This window comes from Lycorma delicatula, chromosome 12 (assembly GCF_047948215.1).
Source record: "Lycorma delicatula isolate Av1 chromosome 12, ASM4794821v1, whole genome shotgun sequence".
NCBI lineage: Eukaryota > Metazoa > Arthropoda > Insecta > Hemiptera > Fulgoridae > Lycorma > Lycorma delicatula.
This window is the reverse complement of record NC_134466.1, coordinates 39,312,348-39,333,625: the sequence shown is the minus strand read 5'-3', so window position 1 is coordinate 39,333,625 and position 21,278 is coordinate 39,312,348. Positions and strand designations below refer to the sequence as shown.

General features: G+C 28.5%; 1 protein-coding gene across 1 annotated transcript in view; it reads right to left on the bottom strand.

Moving 5' to 3' along the window:
- Positions 1-20,874, bottom strand: part of LOC142332859 (uncharacterized) — a 424,861-nt gene extending 403,987 nt beyond the window's left edge. Inside the window, exon 1 of the mRNA XM_075379534.1 lies at positions 20,576-20,874. The gene's annotated coding sequence lies outside the window, so the exon portion shown is untranslated. The remainder of the gene's footprint in view (positions 1-20,575) is intronic.
- Positions 20,875-21,278: the final 404 nt, after the last annotated feature.

Sequence of the window (21,278 nt, the reverse complement as noted above, 5' to 3'; positions counted from 1 at the left end):
GATTGTATTATATAATATTATTATAGTACGTTGTAATATGCGAATATTTGGTAGCTTAGAAAAAACTCTATGTCCGGCACCGGGACTCGAACCCGGGATCTCCAGATGAAAAGCCAAGACGCAAACACGCCGTCACGGATATCAGCTTTTCATTAAACATTTTTTTTTCTTTTGTTAATATCATTGCTTAATATTTTATATTTTTTTAAAATTTAAGGGAAAACTAAGAAATTAGAGTATTTTAGAAAAATTACTTACATTTATTTTACATTCCAGATACGTAAAATTAATTAATTTCAAACTTAATTCTTTAAGTTGTTTTCCATACCCACCGGGTTGGTCTAGTGGTGAACAGATCAGCTGATTTCGAAGTCGAGAGTTAAATCCTAATAAAGGGAGTTAGTTTTATACGGATTTGAATACTAGATAGCAGTTACCGGGGTTCTTTGGTGGTTGGGTTTCAATTAACCACACTTCTCAAGAATGGCCGATCTGAGATTATTCAAGACTACACTTCACTTACACTCTCATACATATCATCCTCTGAAGTAATACATGAGTTGATTCCTGGAGGCTAAACAGGGGAAAAAAAAGTTGTTTCTGTTACTAATTTTTACTTTTATGAACGTATGAACTTCTGTTTGTTTTTTTTACAAACAACTGAGTTTTTTTTATCGGATAATCCGTACTTTAAATAAACAATTTTCCATAAAAGAAAATTAAAAACTGATTTAATAAACGCAATAAAAATAGAACTTTTCAAAAATTCGAAATTTACATAAAAAAATCATTTATACAATTTTGAATTTTACGTCATTTTTTTTTTAAAGTAATTTTTTTAAAATGAAACAAAATAATTTTTGTTTAAAGGGTGCTTTAAAGCTTACTTAGTATTAAAGCCTTATCTTTTTTAAGCTTTGAATGGTATAAAAAAAGTCAATATTGTCGAAGAGAGAGGTATTTAGCAACCTTGATCAATAGATATAAAAATAAATATATTACAATTTATTACATTTTCTTTATTTATTTATTTATTTATTATTTTTTTGTTATGAAAGAACGGGAATCAACAGCTGTGGTCATTCGCTCGTGGAAATTGGTAGCATATGAAAAGATGTAATGCCTAACCAGGATTCGAACCGGGGACCTCGACATGAAATACCGAGACCCTTCCAACTCAACCACAGGGTCGACTTTTTATTTTTATTACTATGGTATTTAAAATAAACTAATTTCCACTGATATGGAAAAAATATTCTTTCTAAAAACCTGAAAACGTTTCTGTATTTAGAAAGATAATAAAAAGGAATTTAGAGAATGGAGAATACATAAATATTCGTATATAAACGAATCTGGAACAAACAGGAGTTCGGAAATAAGGTATAACATTTTTTGGCTTGTGTTTTTAAATTAATTTTCTTAAGTTTTGCGTGAAAATGCTATTTAAATGGCAGAATGAATTCTCAGACTGTATATAATCACGCAATAAAATCTCAACATTCATTAATGATACGGAAAACAAGTAAAATATATCTTCATATTATCCACGAGAACATTTAATTATTTTTAAAAGTTTAATAGTAACTGAATGATATCTACAATCACCAGCTTTACAAAATAAAAAAACACTCCACAGATATCTGGATTGATCTGTTAACGTGAAGATAGAAAATGTTCATTCTCTATAACTTCAAGACCATAAGGCTTGAACATATGCAGAGTGATATTAAAGAATGAAAACGACTTTATAGTTCAAAACTAAGAGATATTAGGAAGTAAAAACCAATTTTAATCTAGATAGTTAAAAAATTACTACTTGAAGTGTTTGAATTGTTTCCATCATCTTGGAACTGTCATATTGAATCAAACTTTTTTCTTCCTTGTACAAAGTAAAGGAAGTATTGTGATCGCAAAAAATTTTGGTTTTCAGATTTTACCGGAAATATCTATTTTGACCATCCCTGAATCCATTTTGATTAGTTTAGGCGTGACGTCTGTACGTACGTATATATGTATCTCGCTTAACTCAAAAACCATTAGCCGTAGGATGTTGAAATTTTGGATTTAGGACTGTTGTAACATCTAGTTGTGCACTTCCCCTTTTGATTGTAATCGACTTGACCAAAAATGTCCAAAAAAAGTCCTAAATTGAAAAAAAATTGTATTTTTTACTTTTTCTTAATTTCAGTAATAAGCTCTCATTGAGGGCTTTTCAACGATATATCATAAGTAATAACGATTTTCATTGTTTCCAGTGTAACAGACAAATAAAATTTTAATTAATGAAATATTTAGATCTTACAAGGAGAAGGCATATCGGTTCGAATTCGACATCATTTCCTTATTTCTTAATTCCAATTTAACAAAAATTAATTTATATTGATTTATTAATAATTATTAACCTGTAATTGTGAAACTATTTTTACGATAATTAATAATACAATATTAATAATAAAATAAAAAATGAAAAAATCAGAAGTTATTAGTGAAATAAAATTTTATGTAATTTTATAAAAATGTGTATGCAATTTAATAAGCGTACAAGAAAGTCATATGGTGTCCACATCAGATTTGTTTTTTAACAGAAAGATGTACATGTTATACTTGATTTAATGTAATTTTATTTTTTAAATATGGTGAGGATACGACATGACTTCCTTGTACGCCTATTAAATTACACACACACCTATATAAAAGTATATAAAATTTTATTTCACTAATAACTTCTTGTTTTTTTTTTTTGTTATTATTGAATTATATATTGTAAAAATCTTTTTACAATCAGAGGTTAACAATTATTAATAAATCAATACATTTAAATTAAAAAGGAAATGAAGTCATTATTTAAAATTCTATTTGGCTGTAACGCTGGAACCAAAAAAAATAAGTACACTTATGATATATCGTTGAAAAGCTCTCAATGGTGGCTTATTATTGCAATTAAGAAAGAGTCCAAAATCTAATTTTTTTTTTTAAGCTTTTTCGGACATTTTTGATCAAGTCGATTGCAATCAAAAGGGGAGGTGGACAACTAGATGTTACAACAATCAAACATTTCAACATCCTACGGCTATTCGTTTTTGAGTTACGCAAACATACGCAGCACATACGTACAGACGTCACGCCGAAACTATTCAGAATGGATTCAGGAATAGTCAAAATGGATGTTTCCTTTGAAATCTGAAAACCGAAATATGTCGAAATCCAATTCTTCCTTACTTCGTACAATGAAGTAAAAACAATAGCGAAAACCGTTTCTCGATAAATGACTTCGATTTTGAATTATAAACAAAGTTGCAAAAACGAAAAAATCGCATTAGTAATAAAACAAAGTAAAACATCCCCTAATAACTTTCTTTTATTTCGTATTTGCTTCAGAATTACATTCAATAACAAACTTTAATCACTTAATGTTGGAATTATTAACTAAATAACTAATAATTACAGCCTACACAATAATAATAATAATAATAAACAAGTAATAATTTGTACTATTCAAAATTAAATGGCTAGGTCAACTAATATTACTTATTTTAATTATCACAATATTTAATTTGTAAATTTAAATGGTTTAGTTAAAAAAAGGTAGTCCAACTAGGATATTCCCTATCCCCGATACTTTTAATCTTTACACAGAAGTAGCAGTTAATGATGATAAAGAACAATTTAGATCCGGAATAACAGTACTAGGTAAAAAGATAAACATGCTACGATTTGGTGATGATATAGTAATTCTAGCCAAGAGTAGAAAAGATTTAGAAGAAACAATGAACGGCATAGATGATGACCTCCGCAAGGACTACCTCATGAAAATAAACAAGAACATTACGAAAGTAATGAAATGTAGTAGAAATAATGTAGATGGAACAATGAATATGAAAATAGGAAAAGATTACGGGAGTAGAAAAATTTTGTTATTTGGAAAGTAGAATTACTAAAGATGGTGGAAGTAAGAACGATTTAAAATGCCGACTACCACAGGCGAAACGAGCCTTCAGTCTGAAATATAATTTGTTTACATCAAAATTAATTTAAACGTCATGAAAACATTTTTGAAAGTATATGTTTGAAACGTAACTTTATATGGAAGTGAAACTTGGACGATCAGATTACCTGAGAAGAAAAGATTAGAAGGTTTTGAAATGTTGTGCTATAGGAGAATGTTAAAAATCAGATGGGTGAATAAAATGATAAATCAAGATTTATTGCGGCAAATTGATGAAGAAAAAAGCATTTGGAAAAATATAGTTAAAAGAAGATGCAGACGTATTGGCCACATATTAACGCACAGGAATATTCGCTTTAATACTGGAGGGACAGGTAGAAGGGAAAAATTGTGCAGGCAAGCAACGTTTGGAATATGTAAAACAAATTGTTAGGGATGTAGGGGGTGTACCGAAATGAAACGAGTGATACTAAATAGGGAATCTTGGAGAGCTGCATCAAACCAGTCAAATGACTGAAGATAAAAAAAAGTGGTTTTGATCATAAATTACGTAATACCATATATATTGAAAAAATGTAAACCCTTTTGAAATTTAAAAATGTATTACATGTCCAACTTTCTATTAAAAAAAAAAATTAGATTAATTTAATGTGGCAGAATCCAAGGTAGCAAACAAAAACTTCAAATCCACTATAAAGTAGTAGTAGTAAATTTGTAATCGTACAGAACCGCACTTGTTTTTACCTCCTAGTTATCCTCAGTTTTGAAATATGAAGCCGTTTTAATATTTTAATATCATCCTTTATGTAGTTTCATCATTTCACTGAACAAAGGGATGGAAAAATGGATTGTGAAAGAAAAAATTTTCCATCATAACGAGAAAGTATCACTACCAATTGTTACAAAATAAAAATACATTCACCTCACAGTGTTCTTCTGTAAAACAGCAATTACATAAATAAAATTGTATAAACAATTACAATGCCTACATTGCATCCACGCTTTTTTGAAGCGATTGTGCTGTTATCTAATAGAAAATCAAAACTTCTCACCTATATAATGGAAATTCTTTTTTCCTTTACAAAACATTGTTAATTTAAATTATAAATCTACGTACGTTTTAATAATTAAAGGTAAAGTAGATAGAAAAAAAAATAAAACAGAAATTATAGTTCAGTGAAAAATTTTCTAATTTTACTTAGAGCTGAAATAGCTTTAATAAAAATAAACCATTCACTGTATTTAAACCGAACTCACAAACAAGTAAAAAAATAAATAAATAAATTACCTTAAACTAAAAAAACTTTTTCTTCTTAAGTATACTTAAACAGCATTTTTTTTTGTAAGGAAATTTTACTACAGTTACATTATATAAATTTGTATAATCTAACAAAAATTCGATTTTATGATTTTCATTGGGAAATTTGTTTTTAAGAAAAACTTGAATACAAAAATGTAGTTTTCACAATGATCTATCCGTTTGTGTATGAAACTGTGCTTAAAACTACAAAGTGAATGGTTTGATGAATTCTTTTATGTGGATATATTTTTTAAATATCTCCAATGATATTTTTTCTATTCATTTTGTTTTTTAAGTTGATATCACTGATAAATATAATTTTTTTTCCTACATACATGATTTTAATCTGTTTATTGATGCTGAAAACGAATATGAACTCTGCGTCTTTCTACCACCCATCATTTTTGAAAAATTTTTAAATTTTAATTAAAGGATTTTTTCATTTTTCAACGTATAGTAAGCATTTTAAGCTCCTATATTGTAATTTGTTAGCTCATTTTTTATTGTTTAACGTTGTTAAAATAACTTGTAGGCTACAAATAAACAATATATAAAGAATTAAGTTTGTTGTCTTAAATTAGTTAACAGTGTAATGCCATAATGACTCGAAATTGTGTAAATGATGTAGATTCTTTTTGTTATGTGTGTGGTGAGTTTACCGTAAAATCAAATAGAAAAAACATTACACCTTTAATAATAAAAGCATATCATTTGTACTTTCAGTGTAAAATTGGTGATCAGGATAAGACGCGGGCTCCTCATATAGTATGCACTAATTTTTCTTTATATTTAAGAGGATGAAAGGTACACAGAAGGATTTGCCATTTGGTGTACCATGGTTTGGCGTGAACAAAACGATCATTAACCGATTGTTACTTTTGTTTAACAAGTGTGTCTGGAATCTCTAAAAAATCTAAACATACCGTAAAATATCCCTCATTGCAATCTGCAATCAGATCTGTAACTCACAGTGAAATTATTCCAGTTCTTGGACTACCTGTGAATGTGTGTTTCGAAAGCAGCGATGAAGAATCAGGCAGTACTGAAGAAGACAACAACGATTTTGAATTATCTTCCAATAAGCCACATCTTATATCACAAGGTTAATTAAATGACTTGGTTAGGGATTTAAATTAATCAAAAAATCAATCTGAACTGTTACGATCAAGATTGCAAGGTTGGAATTCACTACTTTAAAGAATACAAAAATTTCGGGCTTTCGAAGCCGACAAAAAAAATTTTCCCAGTACTTTATTGATGAAAATAATTTGGTTTATTACACAAATACTGATGAGCTTCTGTTAGGACAAGTTCATAAAACTGAGGACTGGCGCCTTTTCATAGATTCGTCCAAGTATAGGTTAAAAGTGGTTCTACTATAAAACGGTAGCAAATATCCTTCGATACCAATCGCTTATGTATTAATTTGAAAGAGATATACGATGTGATGAAAGACATTCTTGAAAAAATATATTATAAAAACATAGCTGGAACATATGTGGTGATTTGAAAGTTAAGCTATTTTTCTAGACATGCAGTTAGGCTATACTAAGTACATGAGTTTTATTTGTGAATGGGTCAGCCGATCTAGGGATAAACATTATATTACCAAAGAGTGGAAGAAGCGAGACAATTAAATCCAAATGGGAAAAAATATTATTCATGAGCCCTTAGTTCAACCCAACAAAATATTTTTGTAAAAGCAATGAAGAAGGATAGTCCCGGATTTTTGTACATCAGGCAGAAATTTCCGAATGTAAGTGAAGGAAAAATTAAAGAAGGAATATTTGTTTGTCTTCAAATAAGAGAGTTAGTCAAAGATGATGTATTTAACTCACTGTTAAATAATGCAGAAAGTGCAGCTTGGGCTTCATTCACAGACGTGTACAAACATTTTCTCGTCGGACAAAAATCCGAAAATTACCACAATACTGTTAATCAACTTCTTACTTCATACAGAGCTATGGGATGTAATATGTCTTTGAAAATACATTTCCTCCACTCACATCTGGAATTTTTCCCTGATAACCTCGGAGACGTAAGTGACGAAAACGGTGAACGTTTCCATCAAGACATTTCGGTGATGGAAAGCCGCTAAAAAGGGAAATGGAATACTAACATGCTAGCCGATTACTGTTGGACATTAATTCTGGATGTGCCTGAGGCTATTTATTAAAAAAATCGTCTGCGAAATCATTGTAACGCAGGTTAAATTTTACATATTTTAACTATATCTTCCCTTAATTTTTTTTGAAGCGTAATTTATTTAAAACTAAGGGTGATAGAAAATTGTATTTACAGTTCTATATGTAATGCACGCAAAAAAGTAATTCAAGAAATGGTATCGCGCTTAGAGAAACATTTAAAAAAATGTTTTTGTCTATCAGTGTATTTAGAAGTATTTTATTATCAAAACAATTCTAAAAGTGAAAAAAATCCAATTTTCTCGATATTTTAGACATATGAACTATTTTATAACGATGTAATCTGGTGTAACGTCAACCTGAAAAAAATCATGTAGCTATGGTGTTAAAAATTATTTTTTGCTATTTTTGGCTTAAATATATTCAGCATATTATATTGAAAAAAGGTTCATAATAAAAATTAAAATATGTAAAGAAGATTATAACTTCATATAATTTTCTTTTTTAATTTGGTACCGTATATGAAAAAAATGGAATTGAACGTTTTGATTAAAAAACTGCCCTACATAATATGAATAAAAGTAAGTGCAATGTTCAAATCAAGAGCGCATTTTTTAATAAAAAGAAAAAATGTAATAATAAAAAAATATAAAACATGACGCTGCAAATGAAAACAATGAATTGAAAGCATAACAGAAGTTGAGTCGTAAATTTTCCGCTATCGGAACTTTTGATTTTGTATTGTGTAAGATCGCAAGAATAGGTGGCTGGGTACATGACATTGTTATGAAAAATGTATTTATTTTGATATCTAAATCGACAAGCAAAACTTATCTTTTTCTTCAAATGTTTAACTTTTTTCTTGAATTAGTTTTTTAGCGACTTATTTTTTTGCCGTTAGTATACTCATATCCAAAAGCAACGACCATTTCGTGCGATCTAATTTTTATAATTTAGGTTATATTTTTTATGGACTCTTAATTTATTAAAATATATTAATAAAATAATTTTTAAAAATAAATAAAACAGACTTCAAAAAATGATAGTACTAAAATGTAACAAATAATTATATTTTTATTTATTGTCTCAAGTAAAATTATTTACAATAAATAACTATGGTACTTTCGTATTAACGCCACCGCAGCTACAGCGAACCTACCCTAACCAGTTGTCTTTTCTAAGTCCCACTTGCTGATCACACTGTCTTAAATGACATTTCCAAAACTTACGTTTACCAAAATAAAGTTTCGTTTTTTTGGTAAAATATTTCGCTCCTGAAAAAATAAAATTACATCTTGTTCTGTTTTTGGCAAATCCCAAATATGCATTTTCGTAGCACTAAAAAATGGGGTCAAAATTCAGCAAACAACAAGACAACAAGGAATCCAAAAGATTGCTCTTTATTGGCGCATTAGCGCAACTTCTGCTGCGGTGGCGTTAATACGTAAGTACCATAACTATTTTTGAAATCAGTGCCAGCCAGTACAAATTAAACGTAAAGTTAGTACTTCAACCGACCGCTAGGCGGTTAAATGGGATTCCCACATGTAAAATGGGATCTCAAGAGCATATAAGAGAAAAAGTCTCTCACGATCACACCTCATCTTGAGTTCGCTAAATTTTATGTGAAAGGAGAATTTATTTCCTTCAAAAATCAGTTTCGGAATGCCGCTTTCCGGTACTCCTGAGTTGTGAATTATACCGGTTTTACCATAAAGTTTTAATTGAAAAAATGCGTGTGCTTAAGCCGCATGGCCGAAGTAAAAACTTACATGGGATCGCAATCGTTTCGAATTAATATATATTACAAGTAGCATATAATGTTTACATTCAATAGCCACTTAAAGCTTTGATCCCTAGAACCAATTTGACGCACAATTTGAACGTGTGTTTTCCACGATTATCCCCTGTCTGTAGTTAAATTTTCACGCTGAAAGAGTGGATTTACTGCAAAATACGTAATAAAACACGGGTTTGAGATGCCCCCAAAATTACAACAAAGAAATTGGCTATTGAACCTCCACGTCTCTTTTCACGGGTTTATTCGAATACATTAAATAACGGCTACTTTCAATGATGAATGTGTATTCACGTGTTGAAACAGTTGATATACTGAAAAATTCATAGTAAAACATATGTATTAACTGCAAACAGCATGATTAATTTTAAATTTATGATGATGTAGGTCATCATTCCTTTCAGCGATATGTGTATATATCATTGATCATTATTTAATATATGCAATGATAATTATTTACGATTCAAACTTCAAAATTATTGTTGGTTTTTATAATCTAACAGCTACTCAGTTAACACTGTAAATTTATAACGATGTTCTACATCAATCAGTCATCATTACTTTCAGCGAAAGCAGGTGTTGTGGATTTTTAACCTTTTTATAGCTAATTATTGACAGCCAATGTTATTTTATTTGTATTTTACATAAGAAACGGGATTTCACAGACATATCTTTTGTTAAATAAAAAAAGGACGTATCTCGAAAATGGTGCGTCCTAGGACACGTTTAACGCGTTTTTGAAAGGCCTAATTAAAAGGGGTACCTTATAATCACTCGGAACGATAGGTCCTAGTCCCATACGTCTAGCGGCCACCGTTCTCGAGATACTAGCGTGAGCAAATTTCGCCCCCACAGAACTGCAGGACTAAAATATTTCATATAAAGTAATTTTTTAACAATAAACAGCAATCTTTACCGACAATACTTTCAAGGTTAATGATTTTTTAATGCATATAAATTAGGTGTTGAAAATCTTCACATTTGTCATCCAATCTCAATAAAAAAAATATGATATGTAACACTTACACTGAATTTAAACAATTATTTTTTTTTAATAATTATGAGCGATAGAGAGGGAGAATTATTGTGAATCATCGGCAGTTTTTTCTCCCACCTCCCATCCTCTGCTACTACTTATTATACTATACACTCGTATATGCGTATATATATTCTACCCCTATGCCTTTTTCTCTTTCATATATATATATATATGTCTTGCGTTACGTTACAGTTTTTGGTTACGAGTCAGCGATTTTTTTCCCATGTTCCCGTGCAATTCGTATCTATAAAAAAATTGACACAACGCGCCTAAGAAATTTTCAATTCAAAAATTTTATAAATCTGTATTTTATACTCGTATTATTTGTATGACCTATTAACAACTACGTAACGTTAATAATGGGTGTAAATAATTTATATTGTAGGGTATATATATGAGAAACTTTGTAATACATCTTAGCACCATTTAAAAATAAATAAAAAAAAGAATAAAAAAAAGAAGATATTATTTAACAGCTAAATAACTGAAAAACTGTGTCATATTACGCAGTGTAATTTGCATTACTACAATTAAACATGTAGAAATTCTTTCACTTAATGAGTAAGAAACTACATTATTTAGAAACGAATAGGTATCATTTTTTTTATTATTTCTCGATATTTATTTCGATCGGTTTTTTACCCGTAATTCAAATTAAATTTATTTTAAATTAACTTTAAATCTAATCTTCAAAAACAAATTCTCTCGGCCTTTCATCCGCGGTCCTGAGTTCGAATCCAACTCAGGCGTGAATTCTGTGAATTAATTCATCAACCAAACAAAAAAATTATATATTTGTTATGATTTTTTGTAGAAAAAATTATATTTTTATCTGTCATGCGTAATATCACTCGCACAGTTGAATTTGATAGTTTGATATTTCGAGAAAATTGGAATATTTGGTCATAAGTTACTATGTCAAAAACATAAATTATACGCTCAGTGATTTTTAGTACAGTTTAAAATTTACCTTTACTATTCTATCTTATGATACGACTTGGAGAATTCACTGGTGTCTTTCCTACCAACCAACTATTGCAGATCTTATATAAGAATAAATGTTTATGTTCTTTTTAACGATCAGCTATAAATAGGTATTTCACTGTATCACCGTATTTACACCAAATATATGAATGGTTTATCCGATTTTTATAATACTTTCTAAAATAATTAAATATAATAATTATTTAAACTTTAATTATTTTCTTTAAAAAAAAAAATTAAATGTTTTTTTCCTTTTTCTTCTTTTTTAGGGATATATTAGCGAAACCGGTTATCCTGTTAATTTGGTGCTATCTATTACATAAATAGCACAAAAAATAGCAGGATTTTTAGCCAGCGTTTACCTGGAACGCTTACGGAAACTTTTTAAAAACTTTTCTCAAAACAGCAAAAAAATTAATTTATAAAAAAGGAGACAGAAAAGTTGTTATACTTTCCTGTCATTGGTTACATATTCTTATATAGTGGAAAAATAATTATATATGAAAAAAGTTACCTAAGATTTATTTTTTTGAGGTGAAGGTTGTTTATGACGAAGTTTTTATTGTGAAATTATCATTACATGCTTAAATAAACAAAAAAAGTTTCAAAAATTAAAGAAAATCAGTTTTCATAAAAATTTTCTGCTCTCCCACCTCCAGAGTTATTTTCAAAGAAAACTATGTGGGTTTTTTAAAAATTAACTCTTGTTAAATAGAAGAAACTAACAAAAATTCCACTAAAAAGTGAACCATCAATAAAAAATAATTTCTTTTTTGGAGTGGGGTGAATGATGAAATTTTATAATAATATTATTGATAAAATTTATTATTTAAACTTTTAATAATTCATATAACCAAAAAAAAAAATTTTTAATTAAAAAAAATCGATATTTTTAAGATTTTATCGGTTTCCCACCTCTAATATTACCCCCAAAGTTTTTTGTTTTTGGATCTCTTGTACTACCACTACTTAGGAAGATATTAAAAAAAATTGGTTAAAAATAAACAATAAATAAAAAGATAGCCTTTTTTCAATTTTTAGGGAAAGCGGAATTTTAGGACAAAATTAAATGTTTAAATGTTAAGATACCCCATGCGTACGCATATAGTGAACTTAATATAAAGTGAGGTTTACAAACTTGTGAGAAAATTGACCCCGCGTAAAGCCCCCCCCTTAAATATCTTCGAAAATTACAAAATGGCGGCTATGTATAATTTTCATTCCGTTATATCTCCATAAATATTAGTTTTATCAAAAATGTATTTAATCTGCTAAAATATTAAGCCTTTTATTTTGAAGAAAATGAAATTTTACTTTTTTAAATCGGTTAACAAATAGCCGAGTTACGGCAGAAAATTAATGTTGTAATTTTGTGTCTTGTTTTCATGTCCTCCACTTTACGTTCAATTTGATTAAATATTAATTATTTTTATTTATTTTTAGTTCTAGTATTGTAAATTAGTATCAAATTAAATAATAATTTTCTCACAGATCTAATAATTATAACACAAAATTACAACATCAATTTTCTCCAATAACTCGATTATTTGTGAACCGATTTAAAAAAATAAAATAACACTTTGTTCAAAATGAAAGGTTAATATTTTGGAAAATAACATAGATTTTCATAAAACTAGTATTTACGAATATACGGATTGAAAAATAAATATGTCCGCCATTTTGTAATTTGCGTATTTATATTCTGATTTTTTCTAATTTTAAAACTTTATTAATAAAACCCTTACCAAATATTAATGTGATTCCTCTATCCTAACTAGAGATATAATTTTGTATATAGAAATAAAAAAATGGCAGACAGGGGGAGAACGAAGGAGAATTTGCCATTTTTCCTAAGGATATTTTTTATTTATTTTTAAAAGTAAAATCCGAAAAATTATAGACAGCCCAACATTTTAGAAACACTCTGTATATACTACAATCCCATCCCGGCTTCGTCCGCGCTTTATAGTTACTTGAGTTTCCCGTCAAGGTCAGGAATGTTTAGCCGGTCAGGGATCGCTTCGCTTGTCCTTCTCTTCTAGCCACCCATGGACTTCTCTGTGTTTATTAAATTCATACTGAGAGAATAGTGATAAATAAAAATTAAAGCCTGTTCAATCTATAAAAACTATCCGAGTATTGAACTTCTTCAGGGAAACAGTTTGATCCCCACTAAATTGTATTTAGATTTCCCATCGTGGCTTCCGAAATACATAATTAGAATTTCAGACATAAATTATCATCACGATATAACCAAATCTCATAAATACTGATTCAATAGCAGTTAAAATGTAAAAATTATAAAAAAAAATTCATGCTTTCTTATCCCTTAAAATATTAAAATTATAAAAATACGAAAATAATTCTTATATATTTATTTGAAGAGTATTTTGCAAGCTCAAATCTTGTGAATTTCTCGTTTAGTATTAGTTTGATATGAAGAAAATTCGCAATCACTTTTCAAACGTTTTTTTCTTTTTTCACCTTTTTCAAGAACTAATTTCAAAAAGTCTAGAATTAGGTTTTTAGATATTCACATGAAGATTACACAAAAAAAAAAAAATCAAATTTTTATCTTCATTTGTTACCGAGAAATTAAAAAAATTAGCAAATTTCATTATTACTTCATTTTAAACATTTAAATTCGAAATTTCAAAAAATCCTTTCTTAGTGTGCGTGCACACCGTAAGAAGGACTTTTATAAACATTTCCATCAATTTAACTTTAGTAATTTTTGCTCAACATCGATTATGTGTCAATTACGACATTTTCCTCTTATATACAGTATGTATGCATATCTAAGTATGTGTGTATGAATGTATGTGTGTGGGTGTGTATGTATGTATGTGTTAATGTATGTATATGTGTGTGTGCATGTATGTGTATGTATGTGTATCTAAGTATGCATGTGTGTGTGTATATATGTATGCATGTGTGTGTATGTATATATGTATGCATATGTATGTACGTGTGTGTAGGTATGTGTGTTTGTGTATATATAAGTGTGTGTGTAGGAATGTGTATGTATATATAGGTGTGTGTATATATAAATATATATATGTATGTATGTTTGTGTGTGTGTGTGTGTGTGTGTACATAGGTACTTGTTTTTGTATTTTATTTTGTATTGTTTTATACATATATAAAATAAATAAATATATATAAAACAATATAAAAATAGTACTTTTAAGTGTTTTTAGAATATGTACACGAAGACCTAATGACAATTCATGTTGGAAGAATCACTAGTTTACTTTTCTTAAAGCTAAATTTACTGATTTTGTCGGGATTACAATAAAAGAAAAAATTTTTAGTATTTTTTAATACATTTTATTTAATTAATTAATTTATTTTTTTTATTTATGAGATGTGGGTGTGGTGCAGAATAATAAATACCAGGTGGCAACAAGACTATGTGACAAATGAAGAATAATTAAGGAATATCGGAGCGAATAGGAAAATGGTAAATGTGATTGAATATAGGAAAAGAAAGAGGCTAGGAAATTAAATGAGAAGGTTATTAGTGGATGCGACGGAAGACTTGATGAATAGAAGGAAAGAAAGAAATTTCAAATGATTGATGGGATTATTGAAAAGGGAAAAATGCTAAAATAAAGAGTTTAGCAATGTACAGAACAAGGTGAAGAGCAGCAGCCGTGACAAGACCTGCCAAATGGCAGAACATTAGGATTACTGTTTATAATTCTTCCCTAGTAACAGTTTTATAATAATAAATTATTTATTATAGTTAGGAAAGTTATTTATTTATTATAGGAAAGTTAAGGAAAATTTTGGGGTACATAAATTAAAATCTAATAATGTGTTAAACAAAGATGGTACACCAATATATAATACGAAAGGTAAAGTCGATAGATGGGTGGAAGATATTGAAGAGTTATACGGAGGAAATGAATTAGAAAATGGTGTTATAGAGGAAGAAGAGGAAGTTGAGGAGGATGAAATGGGAGAAACAATACTGAGATCTGAATTTAAGAGAGCATTAAAAGATTTAAATGGCAGAAAGGCTCCTGGAATAGACGGAATACCTGTAGAATTACTGCGCAGTGCAGGTGAGGAAGCGATTGATAGATTATACAAACTGGTGTGTAATATTTATGAAAATGGGGAATTTCCATCAGACTTCAAAAAAAGTGTTATAGTAATTATACCAAAGAAAGCAGGGGCAGATAAATGTGAAGAATACAGAACAATTAGTTTAACTACTCATGCATCAAAAATCTTAACTTAAATTCTATACAGAAGAATTGAGAGGAGAGTGGAAGAAGTGTTAGGAGAAGACCAATTTGGTTTCAGGAAACGTATAGGGACAAGGGAAGCAATTTTAGGCCTCAGATTAATAGTAGAAGGAATATTACAGAAAAACAAACCAACATACTTGGCGTTTATAAATCTAGAAAATGCATTCGATAACGTAGACTGGAATAAAATGTTCAGCATTTTAAAAAAATTAGGGTTCAAATACAGAGATAGAAGAACAATTGCTAACATGTACAGGAACCAAACAGCAACAGTAATAATTGAAGAACACAAGAAAGAAGCCGTAATAAGAAAGGGAGTCCGACAAGGATGTTTCCTATCTCCGTTACTTTTTAATCTTTACGTGGATCTAGCAGTTAATGATGTTAAAGAACAATTTAGATTCGGAGTAACAGTACAAGGTGAAAAGATAAAGATGCTACGATTTGCTGATGATATAGGAATTCTAGCCGAGAGTAAAAAGGATTTAGAAGAAACAATGAACGGCATAGATGAAGTCCTACGCAAGAACTATCGCATGAAAATAAACAAGAACAAAACAAAAGTAATGAAATGTAGTAGAAATAACAAAGATGGACCACTGAATGTGAAAATAGGAGGAGAAAAGATTATGGAGGTAGAAGAATTTTCTTATTTGGGAAGTAGAATTACTAAAGATTTACAAAGCAGGAGCGATATAAAATTCCGAATAGCACAAGCGAAACGAGCCTTCAGTAAGAAATATAATTTGTTTACATCAAAAATTAATTTAAATATCAGGAAAAATTTTTAAAAGCATATGTTTGGAGCGTCGCTTTATATGGATGTGAAACTTGGACGATCGGAGTAAATGAGAAGAAAAGATTAGAAGCTTTTGAAATGTGGTGCTATAGGAGAATGTTAAAAATCAGATGGGTGGATAAAGTGACAAATGAAGAGGTATTGCGGCAAATAGATGAAGAAAGAAGCATTTGGAAAAATATAGTTAAAAGAAGAGACTTATAGGCCACATACTAAGGCATCCTGGAATAGTCGCTTTAATATTGGAAGGACAGGTAGAAGGGAAAAATTGTGTAGGCAGGCCACGTTTGGAATATGTAAAACAAATTGTTAGGGATGTAGGATGTAGAGGGTATATTGAAATGAAACGACTAGCACTAGATAGGGAATCTTGGAGAGCTGCATCAAACCAGTCAAATGACTGAAGACAAAAAAAAAAATTATTTATAAAATAATGCAAATTTTATAAGAAGGGTTTTCTAAAAAGAGCAAATCGCCTAAGAAAATGTTTTTCTTTGGGTTCCAAAGTTTAATTGCTGCCGAAACGTCACTCCGGTACTATTTTTGGTAAAAATTATCCTTTTATATAAAATTTATTTTAATTTAAAAGATAAAAAAGATAACCTAATTTTTTTTCCTGTTCAGCCTCCGGGAATCACCGTCAGGTATTACTTCACAGGATGAATGAGGATATGTATGAGTGTAAATGAAGCGTATTCTTGTACAGGATCAGGTCGACCATTTCTGATATGTGTGGTAAATTGAAACCCAACCACCAAAGAACACCGGTATCCGCGACCTAGTATTCAAATTCGTATAAACGTAACTACCTTTACTAGGATTTAAACGCTGGAACTCCCGACTTCAAAATCAGCTGATTTGCGAAGACGCGTTCAACACTAGACCCTTTCGATGGGTCAAATTATAGAAATCTGAACCCACAAAAATGGTCCTTGCTTTTGGAGACCAGTAGGCAAATGGCGACAAAATAAATCGCTAAAAATTTAATTCACGATAAAAGTTACATGTGAAAAAGAAATATTTTGACATTAAAACAGCTGTTTTTTGTACTTGACATGAAAAAAATAAGTTTTCTTTCTTACCAATATAAACGTCAAAATAAGTGTGCATTTTCATACCATTTTCTTATAGCCAACCGCCTGTGGCTGTGAATGGTCTTGTGGTCTGTTATAATACAAAATCAAATGTTCCGGTATAGAAAAATTTGAATGTATTCCTGGTGGGTTTGTTATTAAATATTAGGTTTCTTGTTCAGGGAAACAATAAATAATAGTAATAATTTAAATGACAATACAGAGTTAAAATAATGATAATATGACGGAAACGTTTTTAATGCACAACGAATTTTAAAGTTTGCAACAGCTAATATTTTTTACTTCTTTACAGATTAATTTATCAATTTATGTTTGTATTAATACATTTTAACAAATTTATTATTTTATTAGTTTATAAAATTGAATTCGATTACTTACAAGTAATTCATGTAATTTTTTATTATACTTAAACCATAATCTATACCTAATTAATTGCTTATATATATTTTTTAGGTTAATTATATATATATATATATATATATATATAGGTTAATTAATTAACCTATATATATTTTTTTAGAAACAATCTAGAAAACGAATCTAAATTCATTTTAAATGTTAAGAAATTTATTTACTTTTTTTTTCATATTTTGTACTACTGATTTTATTTGTTTATTTATTTCAAAAACCAACTGTAACCTCCAGTTTTGATGACGCAAGTCATTAGTTAATTTTCGAAAATACCAATTTTTATATTAAATAAAATAAATATTATTTTATTAAAAAAAAAAAAATTTCTTATTTATATTTCCCGATTACTTTTTCTTATAGTCGCATAAGCAATTAAAGTTATTAGCGACTTTTCAATGTAATGAAACTATACCGGTAAAATGTATAGTCTTGAACAAATACAGGCCGACCAGTCCTGAGTTATGTGGTTAATTAAAACCCAACCATTAAAGAACAACTGTATCCACAATCTACAATTAAAATCCATTTATCCTTTATCATGATTTGAACCTGAAAATTTCGACTTCGAAAGCTGATTTACAATTTAGTACTAGAACAATCCGGTGGGTTACTAATAATTTTTTATATATGTATTTTTTAGCGCCAATTATAATTTAATCAATAACTTTGACTGATAAATTACAGAAACAGTAGAATTTATTACATTTTGACATTCAATTAAAATAACCATATTAATTAAGGTAAATAGATTAAAAAAGATAATAAATCGATTTGACAAAAACGATATTAGAAAGTATAGTGGAAGGAAAGAGTGATAGAGGGGGACCGAGGCTCAAATATATCGATTAGATTATGAAAAGACATGGAATGTGGTACATGTAGGAAGTTAAAGAAGAGAATTGTGAAAGTCGGGAAAATTGGACTGCAAACCAATCCTAGGATTGTTTAAAAAAAATAAGAAAAATATGTATGTAGTATGTTTTAATTTAAATTAATAAACAAGCAAAGAGGTTATATTGAATAATAATTTATACAAGTAAATAAAATTAAAAATTTTTAAAAACCCACCACGAAATAAACGTTAAGTAAAAAATATTAATTATAAAGACGTGGAAACAATAAAAGCAGTTTTGAAGAAACATATTTACTGCAGCGTCGCCGTAGTGGCCTATAACCGTATAAATAATCTAAGAAGCTGTTCTGAGGTGATACCTATATAATAAGAAAAACCGCATCAAAATCGGCCCAGCCGTTTTAACGAAACACATCTACTGCAGCGTCCCCTGGTGGCCTATAACTGTAAAATATGTTTAAGAATCGGCTCTGAAATGATACAAATGTAATGCAAAAAACCGCATCGAAATCGGTCCAGTGGCTTTTGAGGTTAATTTTAAAAGACATGTACATACAATCTCTTATCTCAACCACATATATTGTCTCCGTTCCGTCGTGGATAAAAATAAATTAATTATAAATATTAATTTGATAAAATTAAAATGCATTTTTACGAGTAGTTTGGTTTAAAATTGTAAATTTTTCTGCATTTTTTTTTTTTTATAAATTAAAGTTAAATTTTCTTAATCGAATTTATTTTAGAAAAATTTTATTGACATCGAGTTTTTTTTTAAATTGAAATTCCGCTCAATTTTTTTTCTTGAAAATTAAATAAAATATATTTGTATCAAATCTAAAATAATTTTAAACATTCTTCAACCATAATTTTTTTTACTTAATTTACTCGAAAATTAATGAAATTTTAAAATATCCCCAAAATTTTTGTTCAAAGAATTCTGCAATTAAAATAAATCAGGCTGAAATTACTCGAAAATAATGCGTTTATTAAAAAAATATTTGGATACATATTTTTTCTCACAAATGGCTCCCAGTAATACAATCTCGATGTAACAGTAAAATTCGGTGTGTACATATATATATATATAATTTTAGTGGAGGGAGAAAAGACAATAATTGGACTTTTTTGATAATATACTCGATGTTGGTAGCATTTTATTCAGAATAACAACGTTGTTTATGAAATTGATTTAACAAACCTCTTTATTATAATTTACTACTTCATCTCAATACAAAATTCTATCACGAATTCTCTTTTCAAATTAAGACCTTGAACTTGATCAAACTAAGCTTAATTATCAATATTTTATTTTAATACAACATTTGACAAACTTTTTTTTTTATTTGGTTATTACCTGTCTCATCAAGCATTAGCGTTACACTCCAAAAGAGTAATATTAGAATTTCTTAATAATTTTACATACACACGCATACTTATTTTACATATATCAAAAGCACTTTAATCTCTACGTAATTTTAGGATACGAAATATATATATATATATATACATAACACGGACTTACTTAAACTAATAATAGACTATTTTTTCTTATGTTTTACTTCAAAATCAATAAACATAAAACTTTTGTCGATAAAAAGTAGTAAACTTTAAACAGCCTAAATTTTTTTTGTTTTACTTAAAGCTCTTCTGATTTCTTTCCTTACTAACAAAAAGAAAATTATATAAATAATTAACGATGTCAGTGTTATAAAACCTGTCTGATACTAGGAAATTTGTATTTTTTACACAAAAACCATATCTACTTTTTTTTAGATATGTTATTTTTTCGTACTGTAATTGCAGTTAATGAAACTAATTGTAATTAATAAATATAATAATAGCGTACATATATGTGTATGTGTGTGGGTATATATATATATATATGAATGTATTACATTTAGAAAAAAATATTGCATAAATTAAAAAAAAAATTATAAAATCAACTTACCAAAATCGACGTTTGCCCTGCTTTAAAGAAAGATGTAGTAGAGTTCTTGATTTTAAAAGAAAACGTTTTAATGATTACAGTTACTCTACAATACTTTTAAAAGACTGTCGATAATAATTTTCAAACTTAATATTTATATAAGATAGCAAAAATAAATTTACTGCCATTGGAAATGTACAAAATAATACCATTTATTGAAAAAAGTATAACTTTAAAAATAAAACCGTTAATAAAGCATCTGTTTAATCTAAATGAAAACAACGTATTTGTATACAGATAGAGAGATATCGCCAGCTGCTACTCTTCAATCGCTTATACTGAACCCAACCTAAACAACGCCTCATCAAGTAAAGATTTCCCTTTTTCAAACAAAAATATCCCTCTATAATAAATAAATTCCCTTTTAAACACCGCCCACTTACTATTACCTTATCGGTATAAATGACATATCATTTTTTTCGTTTTCATAACAGAATAATACCAAAGGTAAAATAATAAATAAATAATCTTTAATAAATAAACAAATATAAAAAGATACATTGATTGTTATAAAACATACATATCATTGATTTGTTCATGACTTCTGAACATTGGTTTTAATATTTTCATTTTTATTAAAAATTTGATTCATTTTTAATAAAATAACGAATGATATTATATTATTATTATTTAAATATTCCGAGTGGCCGCATCTATTTTTAGA